The 10,956-nt window shown below is 41.5% G+C and overlaps 1 protein-coding gene across 1 annotated transcript in view; it reads left to right on the top strand.

Annotated features, from left to right (window-relative positions):
• Positions 1–206: 206 nt before the first annotated feature.
• Positions 207–10,956, top strand: part of LOC130540691 (uncharacterized) — a 44,828-nt gene continuing 34,078 nt past the window's right edge. The window contains exon 1 of the mRNA XM_057299567.2: positions 207–1,414. The gene's annotated coding sequence lies outside the window, so the exon portion shown is untranslated. The remainder of the gene's footprint in view (positions 1,415–10,956) is intronic.

The following is a 10,956-nucleotide window of genomic DNA, read 5'->3' as shown; positions in this document are numbered from 1 at the left end:
TGCTTCTTCTAATTTAGTCCTCTGCTGGTGGTCTCAACACTCTCCTTTGCATATTCATCTGCAGGTCATCTTCACACATTCTTATCAGCCTAGGAGTCTTCTGTGCAGTGGTCTCTTCCTGCCACATCTCCCCTCTCCCCAGGAGATTAGAATGGCAAAGCCACACTCTATGGGATCTCAAGAACCCAAGTGTGAGATTTGCTTTCAGTATTTAACAGAATTGGTGTTTCTGGGGTGGCAATCTCCTCCTGGAGATGTGTTAACCATTTACAGAATAGCCTGGACTAGTGTATGGGAAAGAGCCAGGCCCTGCCCTTAGAGCCAATGACACATTTATTTTTATTTTGCGAGATCTGCACTGACATGAAAACCGAAAAGTCTATTGACGTTTCCTGTTCAACCTAAAAGCTAAATCCAGTTCATCACTGAAATCCCACAATGCCCTGAGACAAATAGTGCTTTAAAATATGTGGTGATTTTTAGGCCAGGTGCGGTGTAATCCCACACCTGTAATCCCAGCACTTTGGGAGGCCGAGGCGGGTGGATCACGAGGTCAGGAGGTTGAGATCAGCCTGACCAACATGGTGAAACCCCATCTCTACTAAAAATACAAACATTAGCCAGCGCCTGTAATCCCAGCTACTCAGGAGGCTGAGGCAGAAGAATGGCACGAACCCGGGAGGCGGAGGTTGCAATGAGCCAAGGTAGCGCCACTGCATTCCAACCTGGGCAACAGAACGAGACTCCGTCTCTAAGAAAAAAAAAAAAAAAAGTGGTGATTTTTTTTAAAAGGAGTGGTTCATTCAGTTAAATGGGAAGAGTTGTAATGAGGGACTAAGTGGCTGAGTTGGCTGGACTTCCCTGGTCAATAGGGACTTCCCTAAGGGGACTTTCCCCTAAGCCAAAATGAGTCATAGTTGAAAGCTAAGGGATGGAAACTTCAACCAATCAAAGGGGGCTTTCCCCTAAGCCAAAATGACTCATAGCTGCAAGCTAAGTGGTTGAAACTTGAACCAATCATATAGGGAGTTTAAGCTCTAGCTTCAGCCTGATGTTTTTAACCAACTAGGCCCGCCAACCCACAAGCAGATAGAAAATAAGCTGATTCTATAGGACAGAAAAAGGAAGAGGGCAGGGGTCATAAGGGGATGTAAGCATAAGATACCCAAGCCAGAAACAGCAACCCTTCCGGGTCCCCTTCCCCCACGTGGAAGCTTTCCTTTCACTTTCGCTTTAATAAATCTTGCCGCAGCACACTCCCTAATCGAGCTGTAACACTCGCCGCTTCATTCCTTGAAGCCCGTGAGACCACGAACCCTTCGATTGAGAAGAACCTTCGGTCGGAAGAAGACTTCTCGTCTCAGTAACAATAACAAGAAAAACAGCCTAGACTAGACGCACATCAGGAAGACAGGTAGTAACAAAATATTTTGTTGTTTGTACTTTCAGTGTTGTCTCTAAGACAGCTTTGCCTAACCCAGGCAACAAAAATTTAATCCTGTACTTTCATCTAAGAGTATTACAATTTTAACTCTTTAATTGAGGTCTGTGGATCATTTGGAGTTAATTTTTGTGTGTGGTGTAAGGAAGGGATCCAAAACATACTTGTCAGCAGCAGTTGTGGAAAAGACTATTTTTCCTATTTTTTTCCTCATTCAACTGTCTGGAATTTTTGTTGAATATCAATTGACTATAAATGTAACGGTACGTTTTACGGCTCTCAAGTCTATTCCACTGGTCTGTGCGTCATTTTTTTATACCAATACCACACTCTTTAATTATTGTGCCCGGGTAATGTCTGACATTGGAAAGTGTGAGTCTTCAAAATGTGTTATTTTTCACAACTGTTTTGGATGTTCTAAATCCCCTGTGTTTCAATATGAATTTTATGATAGGCTTCTCAATTTATACAACAAATCCAGCCAGAATTTTGATAGGGACCACACTGAATCTATAGATCAATTTGAGGAGTACTGCCATCTGAACAATATTGTCTTCCAATCCACAATCATGAATTTTTTTCCATTTATTTAAATCTTCTTTAATTCTTTTCAACAGTGTTTTCTAGTGCTACATGCATAGGTTTTGCACTTCCTTTTAAGAATTTATTCCTAAATATCATATTATTTCTGAGTGCTATTATAAATAGAATTACATATTTTCTTAAAATCATTTTTGGATTGCTCACTTTTAGCATATAGAATTTCAATTTATTTTTGTATATTGATCTTGTATCTTGAAACTTTGTCCAACTAATTATTAGTTATAATAGGTTTTAAGTGGATTTCTTAAGATGTTCCATACACAAGGTCATATCATGTTTGAATATAAATAGACTTACTTCTTTATTTCCAAACTGGATGCTATTTATTTATTTTTCTGGCCTAATTATCTTGGATAATTTCAGGAAAATTTTGAATAGAAGTTATAAGAGTAGACATTCATGTCTTATTCCTGATCTTAAGAGAAAATCACTCAGTCTTTTACTATTAACTATAATGACAGCTGTGGAGTTTTTTGTAGATGTCCTTTACCTTCTATTTCCAATTTATTGAGTGTTTTTTTTTAAATGTATATGAAAAGGTGTTGGATTTTGTTAAATGCTTTTTCTGGGTATACTGAGATGATTATGTGATTTTCGTTATTTATTCTAATAATGTGGTATTTAGATGGGGGTCTTTAACTGCTGGCTGAAGACTCTCCAAAGCTTGTTTTCCTTCTTCCAGAGTGATCTATAGTATTCAATACAGTGGTTTTCATTTGTCCTGTGCATCTGATCATAATGAACAGAACCTCTCTACTGATCACTGAAGAACCTATAGCATGAGTAAGAAATAAACCTTATTGTTTCAAACCACTGAGGTTCTGAGGTTGTTTGTTAGGTAGGTGCCTTTAAAATATGTCCACAAATTTTTCTTTAACAAACCCTCCCTTATCATGTTAAGTCTATTTCCCCTCTCAGTGAGTGAGAGTCCAAATGAGTTACTCACAGAAGTAATTTACAAACAGAAGTAATAATATATGGTGATATGGTTTGGCTGTGTTCCCACCCAAATCTCATCTTGAATTCCCATGTGTTGTGGGAGAGATGCAGTGGGAGATAATTGAATCATGGGGGGAAATTTTTCCCATGCTGTTCTCCTGATAGTGAGTAAGTGTCACGAGATCTGACCGTTTTATAAAGAGGAGTTCCCCTGAACAAGCTCTCTTTCTCTTTGCCTGCTGCCATGCAGGTAAGACGTGACTTGCTCCTCCTTGCCTTCTGCCATGATTGTGAGGCTTCCCCAGCCATGTGGAAATGTAAGTCCAATTAAACTTCTCTCTTTTGTAAATTAGCTGGTCTCAGGTATGTCTTTATTAGCAGTATGAAAACAAACTACTACATATGGCTTTTAGGCTAAGTCATGAAAATAAAAGGCGTTGTTCTCTCTCATCACTTACTCTAGGAAAATCTAGCCGTATTTCAGCAAGACACTCAAACCCATGTAACCAAAACAAAACAAACAACAACAACAACAACAACAACAACAACAAATACATACTCCTATCAAAAGCCAGTTAAGAACTGAACCCTCCTGCCAAATGCCATGTGCAAAATCAGCTAGGAAGTGAACTCATCATTGATACTATTGAATAAGCATCCCAGACATAGTAAGGTTGTTTTTGTCCTGGTAGAGATACAAATTACTTCTATTTGATGGAACAGATAACACCCCCCAAAATATGTCATATTGAATATTAGCCAGTTTTTGTATATAACTCATACATCATATATTAATGTTGCTTTTATATATTAGGCTTTAAAAATGTTCTTTAAACCAGTCCTACCATGTTACTGGTTCTCTAAGTAGTAATTAAAAGAAAATTTATACAGGTTTAATTTTATATATTTTTAGAGTCATAATTTTATGATTTAGAAAATTATACTTCATGAGCTACTTGCATAAATTAAACAAAATTAATCCCTATCACTTATTTAAATATAAGACTAGGAGCTATTTCCCCTGTCAAGATTGTGTTTTTAAAGTAGTACTGTTTTGAGTAATTTACTTGATGCCAACCCTGTCCCTTGACAGTGTTATTCACTTCAACACAGCTGCAACTCTCTAAAAGAGACATCAGTATTGCCCAAGTTCCTATGATAAACTGGGCTCTGAAATGTTCAGTAACTCGCCCAAGTTCTCACACTTCGTTAAGTAGCAGAACCAGGATTAACCACTAGCTGTAACACCAAAGTCCATGTACTTTTCATTAAGCCATGATGCCTCTGAAAAATAGCCAGATCTGAGTTTTTGCTTTCATGGAAGAATAGAGAATCAGCCTGGCGTGGTGGCTTACGCCTATAATCCCAGCACTTTGGGAGGCCGAGGCAGGTGAATCACTTGAGGTGAGGAGTTCGAAACCAGCCTGCCCAACATGGTGAAACCCAGTGTCTACTAAGAATACAAATATACAAATAAGCCTGGCGTGGTGGTGCACGCCTGTAATACCAGCTATTCAGGAGGCTGAGGCAGGAGAATCACTTGAACCTAGGAGGTGGAGGTTGCAGTGAGCTGAGATTGTGCCATTGCCCTCTGGCCTGGGTGATGAAGCAAGACTCTGTCTCAAAAAAAAAAAAAAAAAGACAAAAAACAAACAAACAAAAAAGAATAGAGAATCAGCAGAGACTGACTTGGGTGGGATTCCACCATTTGCATTTTCTCACTGCCCTGAAGTGGTGAGAATTAACAGAGAACACATGCATCTCGTGTATGACCGATATCACTAAGCAATCTGACAGATTTCCTGTTTGTTAAAACTGTTCTCAACATGAAACCACAACCAATCAAAAGTGGATGAAAACAATTTTCTTCCTCACTCTAGAGTCTCAAAATTATTGCTGTTTCCTCTTGGGAACAGAATGACATTTCAGGTCTCTATAATTCTCCAGCTTAGGCTAAACTCTGATTTTCAGATTCAGGTTAAAAAAGAATATTCAGATTTTGAAGATTGTTTTTCAGATTGAAGTAGCCCTAAAATAGTCTGTAATATTTTGACTTTGACATTTTCCCCTAGACCATTAAACTCTAACTCAAAAAATCATGTCCATTTTATCTGCCATGTGATTCTGAGTCACAGTATAATTCTGACAGATATTTCCCAAATTCAGGGCAAAGTAACTTAGATTTTATATTTACAGGGAGATCAGGAGCTCCAGACATTCTGCTTCTATGCAAAATTATTATTAGTTATGGCTCCTTGATAATTAGGGAGAGAGGCCAGGCATGGTGGCTCACACATGTAATCCTAGCACTTTGGGAGGCTGAGGTGGGCAGATCACTTGAGGTCAGGAGTTCAAGATCAGCCTGGCCAACATGGTGAAACCCTGTCTCTACTAAAAATATAAAAATTAGCCAGGCGTGTTGGTGCACGCTTGTAAACCCAGCTACATGGTAGGCTGAGGCAGGAGAATGACTTGAACCCAGGAGGCAGAGGTTGCGGTGAGCAGAGATCATGCCATTGCACTCCAGCCTGGGAGACAAGGGCGAAACTCTGTCTCAACCACAACAACAAAAAACAAACAAACAAAATAAATAAATAAATAAAAGCAAAACTCCATCTCACAGAAAGAAAAAAACAAAAAGAAAAAATAAATATATAATTAGGGAGAGAAAAATCTCAAGTCTGAACACAAGAAGCGAAGTGACTTAATCCTACTCTGAATACATTTGCCTTTACTCATGTTGTTGAATCCAAAGCTCACACTGCTTGCTGTACAATAGTCAATAAGTTGAGAGACAAGGTGTTGGTGATGCAGAATTGTTCTTGGCCCCTTTGCTGGACTCACAGCAAGGGGCGCCCTGTCTACTCCGCCAGCCACACTCAGCCCCTGGCAGGAGGGAGCACGTGTGTGAGTGAGTGCAGGGTCTGATCAGCCCCTTTGAGGGCTGACACAGGAGCAAACTCTGTGCGGGGCCTGCGGCCAGACCAGGCATGTCACCGCAAGGGGAATGCTGCAGGGCCCAAGCAGGGGTGCCAATGACCCTGAAGCCCCAGACGGGGTGTTACAGTGTGCTAATTAACTCTTTTAGTTCCACCATCCACAGCCCAATGGGCAGTAGTGTGTTAGCAGCTCAGCCAGCCTCTTGCCCCACTCCGGCCCATGACTCTGGGACTGGTGTGGCTCTGGGGCTGGCTTGGCCCTGCCGCTGCTTCTATCATGTGGGGTGACTGCTCTCCACCAGTGCCAGCAAGGGAAGAGGGCCAGTGTTACATCCTTCCTGGGTACCTGCCTTTGATGGCTCCCAGGCTCTTGTCCTGTGTCCAAGAAGAATGAGGTCATGCTGACAACTGAAGGGTGATGAGAGCAGAGAATTTTATTGGGCAACAAAACAGCTCTCAGCAGAGAGAGGATGGGAAGGTGGGATCATCTCTTTCCTGAAGTCAGGTGGTCTCTCTCAGTGTGGCTGAGTCTGGGGCTTTAATAGGCACAGGATAAGGAAGTGCATGCTGATTGATTTGTGAATATGCAAAAAAGATTAAAACAAAGGTAGCACTCAAAGGTGGGCACAGTGTAAAAGCAATTAGGGAAGGGTAGGTATATGTAAAATAGGTGAAGGGTGGGAATTAAAGGAAAGTGTGTCAAACAGGAAGACAGGTTCTCAACCCGGTGAGTGGATTTGATTTGTAGCTTGGCCTTCAGGCTTTAAACTGTCTTTTGCTTGAAGGTGGGGTTTTACCAGGGACCCACCCTTGTCTGCCTAGGATTTCTCTGCCTCCTGCCTCTATCACTGGGGCTAGAAAAGCTCGTTTATTTCAGAAAGCCAGCAAACTGAGAAGCTGGCATACTAATGTCCTGAAGGACCATCTTAAAAGGCATGACTTCCAAGCTTCTTTTTATTTGGGTGAAGGGGAATCAAGGAGGGGCCTGAGATCAGAGGGTAACAGGTGACCGCAGACATCAAGGCATTGGCAGGAGCCTAAGGGGGTTGTGAAGCTTCTTTGTCCTTGGTCAGGTCACAATGCTCCTATAAACATTTAACATACCATGGTTATTTATGTGTATGGCCCTCTTTATCTCCTCAGGGATGAGTTTTTGAAAGTGGCTATTATCATCCTTGCTTTAAACTATAAACTAATTTCCTCCCATCATTAGCTTGTTTTACATATAGTAATGATCAAAGGCAGTTAGCTAGTGAGGTTAGAAACAAGATTGATTCAGCTGTGTTAGATTTCTCTCACTGTTACAGTGATGTGGGATACAAGAAGTTAGGTCCCCAAGTAATGAGGAGATTCAAGTTTCCAACATCGGCACACTCACAAGTGGGTTGTAAAGCTAATGGTGGCATGACCCTCCCCAAGAATTTGGGTCCTGTGTTAGCTACACATTTCCCCAGTATCCATTGAGCCAGATGCTAAAGCTGATCTTTTTGCATCAGGGATGGACTCAGAGATTTCAGAACCACACCCTTGAGTCAAGAGTCAAGAATGCTCCCAGTCACCAAATGTAATCATATTTTGAACCTTCAGTTGTACCTTGTGAGTTCCTCTACCACAAGGTTAGCCTGGTATGATTTTTAAAACCATAATGACAAGTACACTTCATAGTCACTGCCTAATTGCAGCCATTTCTTTGCCAGGAAGTCATATATTGTCTTCCTAAGGCATACTGATAAGCCCATTCACACAGGATTAAATACTTCCATCCCAAAATGGCTATTATGCTTGACAGACTGATTAGCAAGTGTAGGGAGATGAAAACTACAATCTGAGTAAATTGGATGCTTTAAAATTCACTAGAAGGATGCTGTTAATTACACTAGCAAGTCTATAGTCTACATATATTTTTCCTCAGTAAAATAGATTGCACATATATCCAGTGCAATTTCTGACTAATAATGCTTAATAGGGGAATATCAAGCCCTCAACTTATAATATTCTTATTTATATTAAATCATCACTTAAATGTTTTTCTAATTGTTTGCCCAGCTTTATGGCCAGGAAGCTTTTCTACACCACAAGGGAACTGTTGTCCCCGCACTAGTTGAAAATATACTTGCCCTGGCTGGGTACGGTGGCTCATGCCTGTAATCCTAGCACTTTGGGAGGCTGAGGCAGATTGATCGCTTGAGCCTAGGAGTTTAAGATGAGCCTGGGCAACATGGAAAGACCCCCATCTCTACAAAACAAAAATACAAAAGAATAAGAAAAGAAAATAACTCTTAAAAACTCAAAATCATGAGGGTGGAGGAACCAGGAAAAACAGACTTTCTGCTAAGGCCAGGATTCTGTTGTTTACTGACGAAGACTGCTTTCTTGACCACACTTTAGTTTGATTTCTTTGATCTTTGTCCTTAACTAAGCTTTGACCTTGAAGACCTTCATGTCTTCAGCCTGCTAAATCAGCGTATTGAGAACCACCCATCAATTTTATTTATCATAAAATGTTTCTTTTTCTGCCCTTGACATCCAAATCTTTGGTCTGCCCTTAGCAAGAATCTTTCTAGGTCAGTTTATCAAACACCCCTTTCCACTTGATGCCTATTTTTCCATCCACTGATCTCCTTATTCAGCTAGTTTGCTAAACATCCTCCCTTGTCCTTGTTGTATTCAGAGTTGAGTTCAGTCTCTCTCCCTTATTGCAATAACCTTGAATAAAATACGACTTCCCTTTATCAACAAGTGTCTAGTGAACAACTTTTCTCTTTAACTAGACTATGAAAGCAAGTTTCAAGTTTGCAAGCATATCTTCTCAACCACATTTTTAAAGTGCAAATGCATCCTTGAAATGTCCAGCATGATTAGGAAGTTTGCTTTCCAAGGCATTGTCTTCTTTTTGAATAAAGCTTTTCCAGATATAGTACTAACAGAGCCCTTTTTTGTTTAGATGCACTGCATTTAGCAGTTTCTGACATTTACTGTGTGTCCAGCATGGTTACAGGGCCCTCACCTATGGCTCTCTTCCTGAAGAATGCTCATTTATCAACAGTGTGTGGTGCACCTGCATTGACACTGGGGATGTTTGCTGTTTTGCTGACCTGGAGTCCTTTTTTTTCTACTCCTATCATAGCTGCACTCACAGTCCTTCCAGATTCCACCACATGCTCAGGAAGGGCACATAATCCAGGCCTGAACAATCAGAACATTCCATTTTCTGTCCACAGTGACTGATTCAGGGATGGTGTGTTAGTCAGTTCTTGAATTGCTATTAAGAAATACTTGAGACTAGGTTATTTATAAAGAAGAGAGGTTTAGTTTGGCTCACATTTCTGCAGGCTCTATGAGAAGCCTGCTGCTAACATCTGCTCCTGGTGGGGTTTCAGGAAGCTTAGAATCATGATGTAAGGCAAAGAGGGTGCTGGCATATCAGATGGCAAGAGCAGGAGCAAGAGACAGAGAGGGGAGGCGCCACACTCTTTTAAATGACCAGCTCTCATGTGAACTCATTAGCACTCATTACCATGGGGAAGACACAGACCTATTCATGAGACGTCTGCTCCCATGACCTAAACACCTTCCACAAGGCAAGAGTCACATTTCAACATGAGACTTAGAGGGGAGAGTTATTCAAACCATATCAGATGGATGCAAGACTCTATCTGGGCAGGAAGTCGGGTGCAGGACTTTCACTGAAACTGCTGGCAAGAGTAGAGAAGGGACATCTTCTGCCTTCTGCGAGGACAAGAGCATGTGTCTGTCAGGGGTTACCAGTTGAAGAGAGTCTGCCTGAAAGAAAAGCCAGCACAAGTGAAAGCAGAGCAGGGAGACAGAGAAAGCAGGTCTTGAGAAAAATGCTTCAGCTACTGGTTCCAGCTACACCTGGAACTCGTGTATTCCTGGACTTATCAACAAATTAATAAATTCCTTTCTCACTCAAGCCAGTTTGAGTGGTGATCAGAAAAGGACTGATGGGCACTGGGACTAACACAGGATGTACGTGATTTAGATAGTGACTTCCTGTGTAGCCCCGGGTAAGCCCAACACCCTCATGAAACATTTCGTCTTTGAATAAACAGGTACCCAGCATAACCCCATTGCAGAGCTGTTCCCTGGGACCTGGAGAGGAACACAGCAGGCTGCCATGCCCACTGCACCTGCAGGTGAGGCAAGGCAGTAAAACAGAGAGGCTGTGACTATCCAGGCAAACAGTTGAGAGTTTGAATTTCTGCTCTGCTGCTCATGGGCTGTGTAACCCTAAGACAATTATTTGACCTCTCTGAGCCTCAATTTTCTCACGAGTAAATTGAGAAAAATAGTACCATCTGGTAAACTCTCAAGGAATGTTGGATGAAAGAACAAAAACATGAGTGAATGAACAAATAATGGAATACATGTTAAAGGACCAACAGATGTGTATACCTGCTGCATAGTAACTTATCAATACACTGAGACAGCAGGGTTTGCAGCAGAGAAAGAGTTTAATAATTGCAGGGCACCAAGTGAGGAGATGGAAGGATACTCTTTTTTCCATCTCTGCAAGGGTTTCTGGGCTGGAGCTGTTCATGGAGGTTGAGGGGCTGGAAGATTGGGGTCATTGATTGGTTAGGATAGGAGGGATAAACCATCAGGACATGGAAACTGCATTCTTTGGTAAGTCAGTTTCTTGCAGGGTCCTTCAGACCAGCTGAGTTAGTAGTTTCACTGGTATACCAGATTGAAAGGGTATCTGATATGATTTGGCTGTGTCCCCACCCAAATCTTGTCTTGAATTCCCATGTATTGTGGGAGGGACCTGGTAGGAGGTAATTGAATAATGGGGGCAGGACTTTTCCATACTGTTCTCATGATAGCAAATAAGTCTCATGAGATCTGACAGTTTTAAAAAGGGGAGTTTTCCTGCACGAGCTCTCTCTTTGCCTGCTGCCATCCATGGAAGATATGACTTGCTCCTCCTTGCCTTCTGCCATGATTGTGAGGCCTCCCCAGCCACATGGAACTGTAAGTCCATTAAACCCTTTTTCCTGTATAAATTACTCA

Source organism: Pan paniscus, chromosome 10 (genome assembly GCF_029289425.2).
Source record: "Pan paniscus chromosome 10, NHGRI_mPanPan1-v2.0_pri, whole genome shotgun sequence".
Lineage (NCBI taxonomy): Eukaryota > Metazoa > Chordata > Mammalia > Primates > Hominidae > Pan > Pan paniscus.
This window is presented reverse-complemented; position numbering and strand designations above follow the sequence as displayed.